The following is an 18,924-nucleotide window of genomic DNA, read 5'->3' on the forward strand; positions in this document are numbered from 1 at the left end:
GAAACTTATTGACATAAAATATTATAAAGAAATAACACAGCAAACAGTACAGTAACAAAAAAATTTTTACTATAAGTCAGAAAAATCGACCACCCAACACATAAACTAGAGAAAGCAGTGTTGAGAAAAAAAGAAAAACTAGATTAGTAGAGACAACAGAAAGAACTAGAAATTTAAGTATCTCATATCCCAGCATCAATTTTCTCCTTCCACAAGAATAAAGTAATTGTCACAAAGAAAAATAAATGTAGATGAGGCATACTAAAATATTAACAATAGTGACTACTATTAGATAAATCACAATATATAGACACAACAAGTAGAAATTGATGGCCTAAAAAAGCAAAGGTAAGAAAAAGACATTTAGGAACTCAATAATTTGATGCAGAGACATCAAAATAAGAAACTATCCTGCCAGATAGCCAAAAAAAAAGGGGGGGGGGGGAACACTAGAGTTTTAGTGTCTGTATGTAATCTCATATAAGTAGTAATGGAATAACAACTAAAACTAGTGTTAGTTTATATAACATCTTTAAAAGAAGCAGTTACTCAGAAATTAAAGTTAACTCCCTTTTCAGAAAGTTATTCAGCAAGTAGGAAAGTAAACTGGTAATCTGCAAGCAAACTGAGCCCCCTATATAGTCAGCAAGACCCAGACCACTGCCTGGTCCAGGATTCCAATGGCAGATGAAACCTGAAATACCACCATCTACTCTCAAGACCCAAAATGTAACCGACACTCTTTTTTTGGCAAATCAGATTTCAGCCCTATATAGGCAACCCGTATCAGTTGTGATGACTATGTTTGCTTCAGATTTTTCAAGAAAGTCATTCTTCAGCACAAAGCTAGAACCACAATGCCTTATTTGGCCTAGAAGAGCCATGTAGCTACTTCAAGAGAAGCATGGTAGGAGATCCATAAGGACTGGAAAAAGTTTTATCATCATAGTTCTATCTAGTCTCAAAAGATTTTGAAGCTATAATTTTAAAAACTGTTAAATCACAATTGTTGGTGAGAATGTGGGGAAACTGGAAACCTCACACATTGCTGTTAGGACTGTAAAATGGTTCAGCCATTGTGGAAAACCTTTGTGGCAGTTCCTCAAAAAGTTAAAGATAAAGTAACAATATGATCTAGGAATTCCACTCCTAGACATATAATTCAAAAAATTTGAAAATAGGAGAGACCAAGATGGCGGCGTAGGTAAACACCGGAGACCGCTGCCGCAAACAACCATTTCAAAAATACAACTAAAAGACTGAACGGACATCACCCAGAACCACAGGAAGGCTGGCTGAAGAGAGACTCTACAACTAGAAGGAAAGAGAACAACAAATCGAGGCTCAGAGGCGGCGCAGTGTGGAAAATACAAAGGTACCGAGGTGCGCGCGCAAAGCGGGCTGGTGGCTGAGGGCGCGGTTGTCGTTTTCTGCCGGGAGTGAGTCTCAGACTCTGGGCTCCAGATCCGGGCGAGTCTCTAGGGACCCAGACTCAAACCGGAGAAGCGGGATTATCCGGCATCAGTTGGGACCTGAGGGCAGCTTTCTCTCCGAGGTTTGCAGCGGCTGCCGGGGTTCTGAGAAGCAGAGCCTCTGGGAACGGGACTGAGCGTGGCCATAACTGCTCCCTCCGCCCGCCCTGTTGATCCCGCCCCGCCCAAAGCCTGCGCGCAGCCATTTGCCGATCGCCTCAGGCAAAGGCTGGATTAGCACCTCCCCAGAAGGCAGACGTTTTCCACACAGCTGATTTCCACAGCCAGCCGGCCTGGTGGTCAAACCCCTCTAGTGTTAACTACAACAATTAAGGCTTGGCTAGAACAAGACTGCGCACAGAGACCACAAGGGGGTGCACCAAGAAAGCATAAAAGATGCGGAGACAAAAAAACATGACAGAAATGGAGGATATGGAGCTAAGAATCGCAATTTTGAGGGCTTGCCATAAATTTGTGCAGAGCCTCACGAAAACTAATGAGACCCTCGATGCTACGATAAAGAAATTAGAAAGTAAGCATACACGGACTGAAATAAAGAATATTATACCCAATAGCAGACCAGAGGAGTACAATAATCAAACCAAAGATTCGACAAAAAACACCCAATTGGAAAAGCAAAATGAAAAAAGAATCCGAAAGTGTGAAGATAGTGTAAGGAGCCTCTGGGACAGCTTTAAGCGGTCTAATATCAGAGTCATTGGAGTGCCAGAAGATGAGAGACAGCAAGATATTGAAAACCTATTTCAAGAAATAATGGCAGAAAACTTCCCCCACCTGGTGAAAGAAATGGACTTACAGGTCCAAGAAGCGCAGAGAACCCCAAACAAAAGGAATCCAAAGAGGACCACACCAAGACACATCATCATTAAAATGCCAAGAGCAAAAGACAAAGAGAAAATCTTAAAAGCAGCAAGAGAAAGAGGCTCAATTACCTACAAGGGAATACCCATACAACTGTCAGCTGATTTCTCAACAGAAACTTTGCAGGCCAGAAGGGAATGGCAAGAAATATTCAAAGTGCTGAATACCAAGAACCTACAACCAAGATTACTTTATCCAGCAAAGCTATCATTCAGAATTGAAGGTCAGATAAAGAGCTTCACAGATAAGGAAAAGCTAAAGGAGTTCATCACCGCCAAACCAGTATTATATGAAATGCTGAAAGGTATCCTTTAAGAAGAGGAAGAAGAAGAAAAAGGTAAAGATACAAATTATGAACAACAAACATGCATCTATCAACAAATGAATCTAAGAATCAAGTGAATAAATAACCTGATGTACAGAATGAACTGGTGATTATAATAGAATCAGGGACATAGAAAGGGAATAGACTGACTATTCTTGGGGGAAAAAGGGGTGTGGGAGATGCGGGAAGTGACTGGACAAAAATCATGCACCTATGGATGAACACAGTGGGTGGGGAGTGAGGGTGGAGGGTGGGGCGGGAGCTGGAAGGAGGGGAGTTATGGGGGGGAAAAAGAGGAACAAATGTAATAATCTGAACAATAAAGATTTAATTTAAAAAAAAAAAAAAAATTGAAAATAAGTACTCAAATACACATACACACATATTCCTAGCAGCCCCATTAACAATAGCCAAAAAGTAAAACAGTCCAAATGCCCATCAGTGGATGAATGGAAAAACAAACTGGTATATAAACACAATAGAATATTATTCAGCCATAAAAAGGAATAAAGTACAGATTCATGCTATAATGTGGATGAACCTTGAAAACACTATGTTAAGTTAAAGAAGCTAGATACAAAAGATCACATATTATTCTATTTATATTAAATATCCAGAACAGGTAAATCCATCGAGACAGAATGCAGATTGGTGATTGTCAGGGTTTGCAGGGAAGGGAGAAGGGGAAGCAACTACTTAATGGATATAGGCTTTCCTTTTGAAGGTGAAGAAAATGAACTACATAGAGGTGGTGGTTGTACAACATTATGAATGAAATAATTGCCACTAAATTGTTCACTTTAAAATGATTAATTCTGTTATATGAATTTCACCCCGATTTTTAAAAACAGTTCTTGAAAATGAAAGTACAGATTTTCTTATCTCTAGTTCTACTTTATTTTTCTAAAGTGCTTTAATAGGATATGAGCTTTGTTTCTGGGAAACCATAAGTAAGTTCCAATTAAAGCCTGTGGGGTCTCCTCTGTAACTTTTATAGAGACAAGTAGTCACCTCAGTCCATAGTGTAAAGGGATCATTCAGGATTCTTGCAAAGTGAAGTAGATCTGGTAGCTTTCCACTTAACAAAACTGGTTGCCCTGAAGTAGAAATGTCAGTGAGCCATCTCTGTCTTGTACTCCCACTGGAGGCTTACTGAACCCAAGCTGCTTGAACTAGCCACAATCTCCCCCTTGGAGACTCTACATCTGCTGAGACTCATATGAAGATTTTTATATTATGCAAGACCACAGTAAGGAATTTCCCCCTCCTTCATTAGAGCTCAATGCAGAGTTCTCTGGAGACACAGGTACTTCATCATCTCTTCTCTTGCATTCTGAACAAGAGATCCTCTCAGTCTTTTCCCTACCAAAGGACAGTTTCAATCTCACCAATGGATAGGATTTTCTGGTAGAAACACTTCAAACAGTCATTCTTTATATTGTCTTTCACATTTTTTCTTTCAAATGATTGAAGCAAAGCATTTTCAGAGTATGAAATCCATCCTGTGATGTTTAAAGGCTCCTATAATTGGTGGTTTAAAATATCTACCCTGTCCTCAACCCACTACATGATGCCATGAAGATACACAACATAATGTGAACTTTCTAAAGCTTTTCTTCATTGTTTCATTTATTGCTATTTTCATAGCTTCCTTTTGGAGAAAAACATCAGGTTTTTTCCAGCCTCAGAGTCAACAAAAAAGGGCAACAAGTCACTCACTACCAACAGTTCCCAAATCAGCTTCTATGCTCACAGATATCCTATATAATAAAAGGGTAATATGCAAATTGACCCTAATGGCAGAACAACCAGAACGACCGCTGGACCAGTCACTATGGGGCGCACTGACCACCTCTTGGTCCCTTCCCCCAGCTGTCAGGCACCAATCACGTGATGGTGAATGGGGAACTGGGAGTGGGTGGCAGCAGGGGGCAGGGCCAGCTGTGGGTAACTGGGGAAGATGGCCCTGATCACAGGCCAGGACCGTACCCGTGCACAAATTTCATGCACCAGGCCTCTAGTACAGCGGTTCTCAACCTGTGGGTCGCGACCCCTTTGGGGGTCAAACGACCCTTTCACAGGGGTCGCCCAAGACCATCGGAAAACACATATATAATTACATATTGTTTTTGTGATTAATCACTATGCTTTAATTATGTTCAATTTGTAACAATGAAACTGGGGGTCACCACAACATGAGGAACTGTATTAAAGGGTTGCGGCATTAGGAAGGTTGAGAACCACTGCTCTAGTATATCATAAAGGCATAAACTGAAAAGTATCCCATGCCCATTAGTTTAAAAACACTGCTCAATAAAAGTGGTTGCTAACGATATCAATAAACTAATGACCCTATCAGCTTAAGTTGGAGCACCTTAAAAGTTGCCCTTTAGGATACAAGTATAATCCTATGACTACATCTATAGGCAAGAGGTGCTATTCGCTCCCTTAAGATCTGATGGTTTGGCCCTAGCCGGTTTGGCTCAGTGGATAGAGTGTCCACCTGCAGACCAAAGAGTTCCGCTTCAATTCCAATCAATGGCACGTTATCTTGGTTGCAAGCTCCTCTCCAGCCCAGGCCCGGCGGGGGGAGGGGGGTCGTGAAAGAGGCAACCAATTGATGTGAAACACATCAATGTTTCTATCTTTCCCTCTCCCTTCTACTCTCCCTAAAAATCAATGGAAAAATATCCTCAGGTGAGGATTAACGAAAAAAAAAAAAAAAGATCTGATGGCTTGTACCCTCATGGTTTCCATCACCCTGAGATGACCTTTTAATAGAATCTAAGATCATGGGTAACATACTACACTTTACCTACTCTCACCCTTCCCCCTCACTCATCCCTCTGGGTAGAGCACTCAGAGCCAGTAATTGCCATGTCTTGTTAGGTTTTTAATTTTTCCACTATCTCTCAGCGCTATAGTTCTGTGAATCAATTAACCCCTCTTCAGAACTTCAGCCTCCCCAACTAAACATCAGAATTAAAAAACTCATGTGGGTAAGTGGCCTTGTTCTCCACCTTTTTCCTTTTTGTTCTGCTGACGCTGCCTGGCTCTCATCAGCCTCCGGCCCGCTCTCTCCTTGAGACCGAGCATCATGCCTTTAATTAAATTGCAGAGTTCTGATGGAGAGATATTTGAAGTTGATGTTGAAATTGCCAAACAATCTGTGACTATCAAGACCATGTTAGAAGATTTGGGAATGGATGATGAAGGCAATGATGACCCAGTTCCTCTACCAAATGTTAATGCAGCAATATTTAAAAAGGTCATTCAGTGGTGCACCCACCACAGGGATGACCCTCCTCCTCCTGACGATGATGAGAACAAAGAAAAGCGAACAGATGATATTCCTGTTTGGGACCAAGAATTCCTCAAAGTTGACCAAGGAACACTATTTGAACTAATTCTGACTGTTGCCAATATGATCAAGGGGAAAACCCCTGAAGAGATTCGCAAGACCTTCAATATAAAAAATGACTTTACTGAAGAAGAGGAAGCCCAGGTACACAAAGAGAACCAGTGGTGTGAACAAAAGTGAAAAGTTGTGCCTGACACTGTAACACTGGAAGGATTGTTCCAAATACTAGTTGCACTGCTCTGTTTATAATTGTTAATACTAGGCAAACAGTAGACAAATGCAGCAGCAAATCAATTGTATTAGCAGAATATTGTCTTCATTGCATGTGTAGTTTGGGTACAGATTCCAAACCTATGGCTGAGTTTCTTCCAGTATGATCAAAATATCTTTTTTCTTTGCTCTGAATTGTGGGTTCTCTAGAAAAAAACAACAACACAAAAACTCATGTGCTTTTGTCCCAGATAGTTACCTTCACACATGTCAAAAATAGCCTGGTTATGTTAGTGTTTATGTCATGCTTTCAGTGGGCCTTTCCACTGAACTTGGGTGTCTAACAACAGTGACCCGTGAAGTAGCCTGAAGTATGCTGCTAGAAAACAAAGTAACCAGATGGGCAGCCCAGGATTCTCTGGGACTAGCTTCTTTGGTAGACAAAGCAGAATTACAAAGGAAAAGGGTATTCCCCATGGAGTTATGATTAAAATAATAATATTAATTTGTATTCAGGTAAGATAAAATTGTCCAGAAAAAAGTAAGCTATATTCGCCTGTCTCTTGTTCCTCTCCTGCAAATGTTCCACTCGAAAGTTAGCTACAGTTCTGCCCTCATCCACATAAAAAGCAAATGAATAGTTACCTCACTGCCTTTTTCATATACTATAATCACATTTTAACAGAGAAGCTTTTACTAACTATGTAACCTTGAACATGTCACTTAACCTTTCTAGAGCCTTAGTTTTATCTATAAAAGGAGGATACCAACAGAGGTCCATTCTACTTTATAGGTTGTTATGAAATTTAAATGAAAAATATATATGTAAACTGCCACAGCCAAGAGAAGCCTAAGAAGACATAACAACTAAATATAATGTAGTATCCTAAATGTAATCCTAAACAGGAAAAGGCCATTATGTGAAAACCAAGAAAATTTTAATAAAGTAAGAACTTTAGAGATTCGGAGGAGCCAAGATGGCGGCGTAGGTAAACACCGGAGACCGCTGCCGCAAACAACCATTTCAAAAATACAACTAAAAGACTGAACGGACATCACCCAGAACCACAGGAAGGCTGGCTGAAGAGAGACTCTACAACTAGAAGGAAAGAGAACAGCAAATCGAGGCTCAGAGGCGGCGCAGTGTGGAAAATACAAAGGTACCGAGGTGCGCGCGCAAAGCGGGCTGGTGGCTGAGGGCGAGGTTGTCGTTTTCTGTCGGGAGTGAGTCTCAGACTCTGGGCTCCAGATCCGGGCGAGTCTCTAGGGACCCAGACTCAAACCGGAGAAGCGGGATTATCCGGCATCAGTTGGAACCTGAGGGCAGCTTTCTCTCCGAGGTTTGCAGCGGCTGCCGGGGTTCTGAGAAGCAGAGCCTCTGGGAACGGGACTGAGCGTGGCCATAACTGCTCCCTCCGCCCGCCCTGTTGATCCCGCCCCGCCCAAAGCCTGCGCGCAGCCATTTGCCGATCGCCTCAGGCAAAGGCTGGATTAGCACCTCCCCAGAAGGCAGACGTTTTCCATACAGCTGATTCCTATAGCCGGTCGGCCTGGGGGTCAAATCCCTCTAGTGTTAACTACAACAATTAAGGCTTGGCTAGAACAAGACTGCGCACAGAGACCACAAGGGGGTGCACCAAGAAAGCATAAAAGATGCGGAGACAAAAAAACATGACAGAAATGGAGGATATGGAGCTAAGAATCGCAATTTTGAGGGCTTGCCATAAATTTGTGCAGAGCCTCACGAAAACTAATGAGACCCTCGATGCTACGATAAAGAAATTAGAAAGTAAGCATACACGGACTGAAATAAAGAATATTATACCCAATAGCAGACCAGAGGAGTACAATAATCAAACCAAAGATTCGACAAAAAACACCCAATTGGAAAAGCAAAATGAAAAAAGAATCCGAAAGTGTGAAGATAGTGTAAGGAGCCTCTGGGACAGCTTTAAGCGGTCTAATATCAGAGTCATTGGAGTGCCAGAAGATGAGAGACAGCAAGATATTGAAAACCTATTTCAAGAAATAATGGCAGAAAACTTCCCCCACCTGGAGAAAGAAATGGACTTACAGGTCCAAGAAGCGCAGAGAACCCCAAACAAAAGGAATCCAAAGAGGACCACACCAAGACACATCATCATTAAAATGCCAAGAGCAAAAGACAAAGAGAAAATCTTAAAAGCAGCAAGAGAAAGAGGCTCAATTACCTACAAGGGAATACCCATACGACTGTCAGCTGATTTCTCAACAGAAACTTTGCAGGCCAGAAGGGAATGGCAAGAAATATTCAAAGTGCTGAATACCAAGAACCTACAACCAAGATTACTTTATCCAGCAAAGCTATCATTCAGAATTGAAGGTCAGATAAAGAGCTTCACAGATAAGGAAAAGCTAAAGGAGTTCATCACCGCCAAACCAGTATTATATGAAATGCTGAAAGGTATCCTTTAAGAAGAGGAAGAAGAAGAAAAAGGTAAAGATACAAACTATGAACAACAAACATGCATCTATCAACAAATGAATCTAAGAATCAAGTGAATAAATAACCTGATGTACAGAATGAACTGGTGATTATAATAGAATCAGGGACATAGAAAGGGAATAAACTGACTATTCTTGGGGGAAAAAGGGGTGTGGGAGATGCGGGAAGTGACTGGACAAAAATCATGCACCTATGGATGAACACAGTGGGTGGGGAGTGAGGGTGGAGGGTGGGGTGGGAGCTGGAAGGAGGGGAGTTATGGAGGGAAAAAAGAGGAACAAATGTAATAATCTGAACAATAAAGATTTAATAAAAAAAAAAAAAAAAAAGAACTTTAGTTAATACAACACATCAATATTGGTTCATTAATTGTGACAAATGTACCATACTAATATAAAATGTTAATAATAGGGAAAACTTGGTATGGGGAACATGGAAACTTCTTTACAACTTCTCTATCAATCTAAATATATTCTAAAATAAAAAGGCTATTTTAAAAAGTAAAAAAAAAATGCAAAAGCACTTTCTAAATTATAACGTCCTTGTCAATTGTAAAATAGCGCATAATTTAGTATATTTGGTTTTTTATGTAGATTGTTGGTAAGTAGACAGCCATTTTAAGTAGCTTAGATAACAGAGATAACTTGAAGAGTTAAGTTCTGGTGTGGAAAAGTCTAGCCCCCAGAAGCATCCCAGCTGTTTCCTGCCAGCTGGTGTCTCATGTCTGACTTTCAATAGAGTTGATTTTCTTTGTATAATTATTTTTGTCTCTCAACCTGTCTGTATTACTAAAAGAATGATTAATTTTTTAAAAGAGGCTCTATGCAGGTACGTGCTTTAATTTAAGAATGTAAAAAGTGAACTGTAAGGCATAGTTATGGCTATTTTATTGGGTACATTTCTTAACTAGATTTGGGAATAGACCTACTCCCAACTTCAAATGTCTCAGGTACCCAGAGATAGAATAGGGCAAATATACCCAAGCCTTGCCACTCCTATTCTGACTTGAAAACAAAGAAGAAGGAGAAAAAGAAGGAGAAAGCAAGAGCCCCAGAAGTGCAGGAAATTGTTTCTCAGACGAAAGACAACACTTCCTTTCCCAGAACAATCCATCTCCCACACTGACATCCTGCTCCTGCTATATTTACCCAACCCAAATCTGCCAATGATATACTTCCAGCTGCACTCCTGCCACATGGTCCTGTCACTCAGCCACAGCATTCAGAGGGGAATTTGTCCAGAGGACAGAGCCTAGAAATCACTACACACTAATCCATGCTTCCTCTATCAGTAGCCTTCAGAGTAAAGTGAGACAAAATATGGACAGTATTACTCCCTGTTTATTTTGGAAGTGACTGGGGAGATAAGAGGTACCTCATTTTATATAGTTGCTAGTTTTGACTGCTCTCATGGTAGCCAATGGAGGAGCATAAACAATGAAGGGATTGAGATGGGAAGTTAAAAATAACTATTAATAGTCATCTAAAAAAAAATCACTTAATAGCCTCTTCCACCCAACCGACAAGGATGAGGCTATCAAGTCACCTTATTACAGGGTAAATTCTTCAGTTCTGGGTGGATGGATCCAAGGAGTCAAGAACGGGACCAATTCATTCACCCCCAACTCACATTATCTCACAGTACACTCTACTGAAAGGGGAAAGCCCAAACACTGGACTGGGTAAAGGTAAATGTTAGAGCTGACTTCCATTTTCCTATTTTAGCAGCTCTGTATTCTTGGTCCTTCCTACCCATTTCTGTACCCCAAGTCCCAAGTCCTTTTCTTCTTCTCCTTTCTGTTCATTTCTACATTCTTCCTGCCTCTCAGTTGCTTTTCTTTTCTCCTTTCCCTGTTTATCTCTCTTTTAGAAAACCTTATCATGGGCAAGGTTCCCTCAACAAAACATAATGACAGCTGACAAGCCTTCATTAGTAATATCATATCATTAGCTTACTCTCCACAATAGTAACAGCAAAGAACCTGAGACTCAAGAGCAATACCTCTTTCTCTCGCCTTTTCTTTCTTCCTTCTTTCCTTCCTTCCTTCCTTCCTTCCTTCCTTCCTTCCTTCCTTCCTTCCTTCCTTCCTTCTCTCTCTCTCTCTCTCTCTCTCTCTCTCTCTCTCTCTGTCTCTCTCTCTCTCTCTTTTCTTTCTTCCTTTCTTTCTTTCCTCCCTTTCTTTCCTTTCTTTCTTTTCTTTCCTCCCTCCCTCCCTCCCTCCCTTCCTTCCTTTCTTGCTGTTATAGCTGTCCCCATTTTCCTGCCTTTGCCCACCTCCACCCAGCCCCACCCCCGCTTCCTTCTGGCCATCACCACACTGTTATCTGTGTCTATGGGCTATGCATATATGTTCTTTGGCTAATCCCTTCACTTTCTTTCATTCAGTCCCCCCTGCCCCCTCTTTCTAACAGCTGTCAGTCTGTCCCATGTATCCATGACTCTGTTTCTATTTTGTTACACAATGAAATACTATGTGGCTGTAAAAAAAATAAGGAAACCTTACCAATAGCATGGATGGAACTGGAGATTACTGTGCTAAGTGAAATAAGCCAGTCAGAGAAAAGACAAATACCATATGATCTCACTTATATGTGAGATCTAAAGAACAAAATAAACTGTCACCTCTTCTTAAGGAGGCACATAAATGCATATTGATCAGATCCTTCAAAGGAATCAAAGGAAAATAGAGGCAGAAAGGAAAAATGCAAAGAAAAGAGGAGAGAAAAGAGTGATAGTAAATAAGAATGGGGAAATGCTTATTGAACTATTTTTCTCTGAAAGCTCCTAGACCAGCGGCTCTCAACCTGTGGGTTGCGACCCCTTTGGGGGTCGAACGACCCTTTCACAGGGGTCGCCCAAGACCATCGGAAAACACATATATAATTACATATTGTTTTTGTGATTAATCACTATGCTTTAATTATGTTCAATTTGTAACAATGAAACTGGGGGTCACCACAACATGAGGAACTGTATTAAAGGGTTGCGGCATTAGGAAGGTTGAGAACCACTGTCCTAGACAGATTTTTAAAAGCTAAAGTCGAAGTTCATATATATATATATTCTTTATTGATATCAGAGAGGGAGGGAGAGGGAAACAGAAACATCAATGATGAGAGAGAATCATTGATTGGCTGCCTCCTGCATGACCCCTATTGGGGATCAAGCCCACAACCTAGGCATGTGCCCTTGACCAGAATCAAACCCAGGACCCTCAGTGCACAGGCTGACACTCTACCCACTGAGCCAAACCAGCTAGGGCAAGTAGAAGTTCTTCATGAGCCCAATCTGGCTTTTAAAATAGATCTGAGAATAAAAGCTGAAATATGATGATGAATTCATATTACTATCCCACTTATTTAAAGGAGAGAGGGGGAAAAGAGAGAGAGAAAAGGGAATCAGCTTCATGTGGCTGTTCCCAGCTTGGCTTAGAGAAGCATTTATGCTGTTGGTTGAGTAGGGAACAAATTTCAGTTGGGTTATGTTGCTATAATGTAGAAAATTATTAAGCCCCTAGTCAAGCCCTACTGAGATAAACCTTTCTCCAATTTTCAAATCTCTTTTTAGTTAGTTTTTTTTTAATATATTTTTATTGATTTCAGAGAGGAAGGGAGAGGGAGAGATAGAAACATCAATGATGAGCCCTAACCGGAGCGTCAGCCTGCGGACTGAAGGGTCCCAGGTTTGATTCTGGTCAAGGGCATGTACCTTGGTTGCAGGCACATCCCCAGTAGGGGGTGTGCAGGAGACAGCTGATAGATGTTTCTGACTCTCTATCCCTCTCCCTTCCTCTCTGTAAAAAAACAATAAAATATATTTTTTTTAAAAAAGAAAAGAAACATCAATGATGAGAATCATTGATCAGCTGCCTCCTGCACACCCCCCACTGGGCACCGAGCCTGCAACCCAGGCATGTGCCCCTGACCGGAATTAAATCTGCAACCCTTCAGTCCACAGGCCGATGCTCTATCCACTGAGCCAAGCCAGCTAGGGCTAATTAGTATTTTTAAAAACAGAATCACCGCCGAAACCGGTTTGGCTCAGTGGATAGAGCGTCGGCCTGCGGACTGAAGGGTCCCAGGTTTGATTCTGGTCAGGGGCATGTACCTGGGTTGCGGGCACACCCCCAGTGGGAGATGTGCAGGAGGCAGCTGATCGGTGTTTCTCTCTCATCAATGTTTCTAACTCTCTGTCTCTCTCCCTTCCTCTCTGTAAAGAATCAATAAAATATATTTAAAAAAAAATAAAAAATAAATTAAAAAAAACAAAAACAGAATCACCAAAGGCATAAAGAAATACAGCCCTGGCTGGCGTGGCTCAGAGGTTAGAGCATTGGCCTGTGCAGGAAGGGTCTCGGGTTCGATTCCGGGTCGGGGGCATGTATCTGGGTTGCAGGTTCCATCCCATGAGTATGGGAGGCAACCAATAGATGTGTCTCTCTCAGATCGATGTTTTACTCTCTCATTCTGCCTCCCTCTCTCCCTTCCATTCTCTCTAAGAAAATCAATGGAAAAAATATCCTCAGGTGAGGATTAACAAACAAATAAGAAAATAAATATAGACCTTTAGGGCATGCAATGGTGTTTCTTAAAAAGAAGAGAAACTCTTAACAGAAGCAAGCTGAGAAGATCATTAATGTCCATGCCTAAGTACAAATTTTTAAGAACCGGTAATTTAAGCAATCATTCAAAATTCACCATCACTGCAACCTGAAAAAAGTTCAGACAAGAATCATCCTATTTAATAAAAGCCTAATATGCAAATCAGCTGGTGGAACAACCAGTCGCTATGACGCGCACTGACTACCAGGAGGCAGATGCTCAACACAGGAGCTGCCCCCAGCCTGCAGGCCCCAGGCCAGCCAAGGCGGGCCAGTGAGGGCCCCCTGATCGCCCCACTGGTCACCCCACAGATTGGCCCTGATTGCTGGCCAGGCCTAGGGAACATACCTGTGCACATATTTCGTGCACCAGGCCTCTAGTCAATATATGATAAACTGTGAAGGGAAAGTTTAAAGAGGAACAAAGTATAGTCTTAAAGTGTCTCCCCACAGATTGATTGTGAGTTCCAAAGAAAAAATACTACCTACCCAGTGGACAAATAACGTAACACCTTGATGAAAATTAATAGCACTGCCCTGGCCGGGTGGCTCAGTTGATTGGAGCATCATCCCTTACAACAAGGTTGTAAGTTCACCCTAGCTGGTTTGGCTCAGTGGATAGAGTGTCCACCTGCAGGATGAAGGGTCCTGGGTTCAATTCCGGTCAAGGGCACATGCCCAGGTTGTGGGCTCAGTTCCCAGTTGGGGGCATGCAAGAGGCAGCCAATCAATGATTCTCTCTAATCATTGATGTTTCGATCTCTCTCTACCTCTCCCTTCCTCTCTGAAATAAATAAAAATATAAAATAAAATAAAAAGGTTGCAGGTTCAATTCCCAGTCAGGGCATATACCTAGATTTTGGGTTCGATCCCCGGTCAGGAAGCAACTAATTGATGCTTCTCTCTCACATTGATGTTTCTCTCTCTCTTTCTCTTTCTCTCTCTCTCTCTCTCTCTCTCTCTCTCTCTCTCCTCTCTCCCCCTTCCTCTCCCTCTCTTAAAAATGAAAAAATCATAAAAATATATCCTCGGGTGAGGATTTTAAAAAATTTAATATGACCAATGAGAGAGGTATCTCCACATATATCCTGAGGACACTGTTATCAGTAGTGGCATGTAGATTCATGCCAGACATGCATAACTTGAATGTAAACATGAAGAAACAGCAATCAAACCCAAAATGAGGAACATTTTCTTTAAAAAAAAAAGAAAGGAAGAAGAAAGAGGAGGGAGGGGAGCAGAGGAGAGAAGGGAGCAAACAGGAGTCAGCTAATCAATGTTTCCCTCTCACATCAATGTCTCTCTCTCTCTCTCCCTCCCTCCCTCTCCCTTCCTCTCTCTTAAAGAAGACTAAAGAAATATGACAAATGCCCTAGCTGGTTTGGCTCAGTGGATAGAGCGCCGGCCTGCAGACTGAAGAAACATGACAACTAAATGCAGTATGTGATTCTTGACTGAAGGGGGAAATTTTTTTAAGTTTATTATTGGGACAATTGACAAAATTGAAATATGAATAGTAAATTATTATAATAATATTAAATTTCTTGAATTTTATAACTGTACTAAATATAGATTATGTAAGAGAATATACTTAGAAAATATACACTGAAGTAGTAAGGGATAAAAGGTCATGATGTATATAACCCACTCTCAAATGGTTTAGAAAAATTTTATCCACTTATAGTATATGCCTGTGTATGTGGAGAGTGAAAGACAATAATAAAAACAATCCACAAAAGAGTATATGCAACTCCTCTGTATTATTCTTGCAACATTTCTGTAAGTTTGAAATTACTTCAAAATAAAAATTCAAAAAGTTAACCACAATTGACCTAATTAAATGTCCTAACGTCAATTAGGTAAAGAGGAAATGGGGATGAACTCACATTCTAAATAATACTAAAATAACTTCTAGTAGGGGAGCAAGTCAACTTTTTCCTTTCCTGGGAGCTTTTAGAGGAAGACTATTACCAACATAAAGACAGTGATTCCCAATCTCTGCCTTCCGTTACTGCATGCACACAATCCAGTTTTGTTGACTCTTTACCCTGTACCAATGTCTCCCATTCTCTAAATACCAAAGAATTCTACCAATGCAGCCACTGCTCTTTTCCTTCCTTAAAATGAACGGAATGAGTCTTTAAAATTTCAGAAATGAGACTGATTAAAATGCTAATCATGGGCTCACCTGGGAGGATTAATGAGCTACATTTGGAAATCCATTTACCGTGACTACTTTCCCTGCAATGCTTCTGTTCAGGTGGGCTGAACCAAGAACTTCTCTCCCTGGGGCACAGAGAACCAGAATCCTTTTGTCACCAGGCTCTGGTCACAAAAAGTTTTTGGCTATACTAGGTATGTAGACTCATACCAGAAAAAAAGAAGCAAAGGAGAAAGAAATGCACTTTAAATTCAAAACACAATAAGCTATTAAGAAAATGACAGGTCACAGGTCTTTTTGTGGTACACATTTATACACCAACATCCACTCCAATTTTCTCTCATAGAACAATCTTAACCACTACTTAATTTGCTTCATGCCTCACTATCTCTTTCCGCCCTGGAAAATACTAGGAATACTTTTCCTAAGGAAAAGGGCATTTCTTAAGGGCATTCTCTCTGAGGACCCAAGGTCCCCAAGTGCTATTCTAAATATGGGTGCTTTTGCACAATTTACAATAGCTAAGATCTGGAAACAGCTAAAGTGCCCGTCAGTAGATGAGTGGATAAAAAAGCTGTGGTACATTTATACCATGGAATACTATGCAGCAGTAAAAAAGAAGAATCTCTTACCCTTTGAGACAGCATGGAAGGACCTGGAGAATATCATGCTAAGTGAAGTAAGTCAGCCAGAAAAAGGTAAGTATCACATGATCTCACTCATATGTGGAACCTAAGTAACAAAATAAACTGATGAACAGAGTGGATCCAGTGACATGGAAGCATGGAACAGAGTGCAGAATCTCAGAGGGAAGGCGGGGGAGGGTGGGTGGGTGGGAGGTAATCAACCAAAGACCTTGTATGCATGTATGCATAACCCATGGACACAGACAATAAGTTGCTGAAGACCTGGGGGGGGGGGGGGTTGGGCAGGCTGGAGGGGGTCAATGGGGGGCGGGGGAAGGGACATATGTAATACTTTCAACAATAAAGAATTATTAAAAAATAATAAATAAATAAATATGGGTGCTTTCTCTGAGATTCAAAAGGTAATATATGATGGAATGTTCAACTAATTTGAAGCCAAATCCTATTCAAAGTTACATGGGTTTTGATACTCCTTTCCTTAATGAGGCCCTTGGGCTAAAGACAATGGGTTGTTACTAAAAAATACTCATATTGTTTTTTGAACTGGGAGTATTAGAGCTATAGAAAACTAGAGGCCCAGTGCACAAAATTCATGCATGGGGGCGGGTCCCTCAGTCCAGCCGGTGCCCTCACAATCCGGGACACTGCATGCACCAGTGACCATACTTTTCATACAGGTGAAAGGCATCTTGCAGCTACATTATTTTTGCCCTGATTATAAAAAGTAGTATATAACATGATCCTTCTGAGGCAGTAGTACCATTTTCCCCATCTTATGGGTGGAAAAACTAAAGCAGAGAGAAGTTAAGTAATTGGCTTTGTCACACACTGTGCAAGCCAGAGTCCATGTATGTCATTGCTGCATCATCCTGTTTTTTCAGTATTAGAGTAGCCTTGCCAGGTTTTAATTTTTAAATCTAAGAGACTGTTCCCAATATATAGGGTTGGGTCCCTAGGCCTGGCCGGCGATCAGGGCCGATCTGTGGGGCGACCGGCGGGCAGGGCGATCATGACGTGCTATCCCCTTATCCCTGAACAATCAGCTTACATAAAAGTGTTAAGGTACAAGATGCAAAGTGATTAATCAGTCACAATTACATCCCCAATCCTTTTTTCTTTAAGGAAGGATATAACATTCTCCAGGACTGTTATGACTCAACTGGTCTCAAACTAATTTCTGCCTTGCAAAAGCTGGATTCATACACAGAGAAACAACCATATAAATAGAATTGTTTCAGCCATAAATTAGAAGGAAATTCTGCCATTTGCAACAACATGGATGGACCTTGAGAATATTGTGCTAAGTAAAATAAGACAGAGAAAGACTAATAATGTATGATCTCACATGTAGAATCTTAAAATAATCAAATTTATAGAAACATAGAGTAGAAAGGTAATTGCGAAGGGGCTCAGTGGTAGGGAAAATGGGGAGATGTTAATCAAAGGGTATAAACTTCCAGTTATAAGATAAAAAAGTTGTGGGGTCTCGTATACTAGTACAGCATGATAACTAAACAATATATACTGTATTATATACTTGAAAGTTGCTAAGAGAGTAGATCCTTTTTTAAAATATGTATATATTTTTTATTGATTTCAGAGAGGAAAGGAGAGGGAGAGAGAGAGAGAAACATCAATGATGAGAGAGAATCATTGATTGGCTGCTTCCTGCACACTCCCTACTGGGATGGAGCCTGAAACCTAGGCATGTGCCCTTGACCGGAATCAAACTTGGGACCCTTCAGTCCGCAGGCCGACGCTCTATCCATTGAGCCAAACCAGATAGGGCAAGAGAGTAGATCTTAAATGTTCTCACCGCCCTCGCCATAGACACACACACACACACACAATTGCAATTATGTTTAGGTGAAGAATGTGTTAACTAATCTTATTATAGTCATCATTTCTCAATATATACACATATCAAATCATCACACTGTATACCTTTTTTTTCCCACATGTATATCTTAAACTAACACAATGTTACTTGTCAATTATATCAAAATAAAGGTGGGGGTGGGGGATGAAATAATATGTAATAGTAAATCTCTAAATAAATAAATGATTAGAGAGAAAAAACTGCTTTACTGAAATCAAAGTTGATAGGTATGAAATCCAGATATGTATAATAGTCCACTGGTTCCCAAAGGTCAAGGGGGCTAAAGCACCTTCATAGAGTCCTTTGCAGAATGCAAGAATATAGTGGAAGAGGCCCTCTGACTCAACATCCTCTTTGACTCCTTGCCTAATAAATAACATTGCAGAGAGACAGATTCAAACCAGAGCTGGAACAGGAATAAATTACAAACTCTCTCTACCAGGACTTTCAAACTTTTTTTTTTTTACCATGGCCTACAGAAAGAAATACAGTTTATACTGTAACCTAGAACACATACATGTTTCTAATTGAAACAAAAATTTCCCAAAACAATACTTATCCTTATTATGTATGACGCACTAATACTTTCGATTCTATCTCTTTATTCTCCTCCCTTAATGCCTATAACTTGTACTAGAAAGCAAGGAAGTGCTCAAAAGGGTCATATCAAAGGACCAAAGGGGCTCTCACTGGCCAAACTTGGAATTAATGATCACCAAAAATAATCATAAATGTAACTAATTATAAAACACTGAATAAATATTCACAAAGGAGGAACACCTCATTTACGGACATTAGTGGTCTTTACTTTGAAAATCGGCAATAAAAGGGAAAGAATCAAGCATTTCCCCTACCTTTTTACAAGAAACTGTGATTCATCCTCCAGTATATGAAGGAAATAA

The 18,924-nt window shown here is 40.7% G+C and overlaps 1 protein-coding gene and 1 pseudogene across 9 annotated transcripts in view; one reads left to right on the top strand and one right to left on the bottom strand.

Moving 5' to 3' along the window:
- GBF1 (golgi brefeldin A resistant guanine nucleotide exchange factor 1) overlaps nucleotides 1–18,924 on the bottom strand; it is a 127,079-nt gene that overhangs the window by 83,875 nt on the left and 24,280 nt on the right. The gene's annotated exons all lie outside the window — the stretch shown is intronic.
- On the top strand, nucleotides 5,707–6,241 carry LOC139021451 (S-phase kinase-associated protein 1 pseudogene; annotated as a pseudogene).

This window comes from Myotis yumanensis, unplaced genomic scaffold (genome assembly GCF_028538775.1).
Source record: "Myotis yumanensis isolate MYYU_CA2020_CCGP unplaced genomic scaffold, mMyoYum1.0.hap1 SCAF_13, whole genome shotgun sequence".
Taxonomy (NCBI): Eukaryota; Metazoa; Chordata; class Mammalia; order Chiroptera; family Vespertilionidae; genus Myotis; species Myotis yumanensis.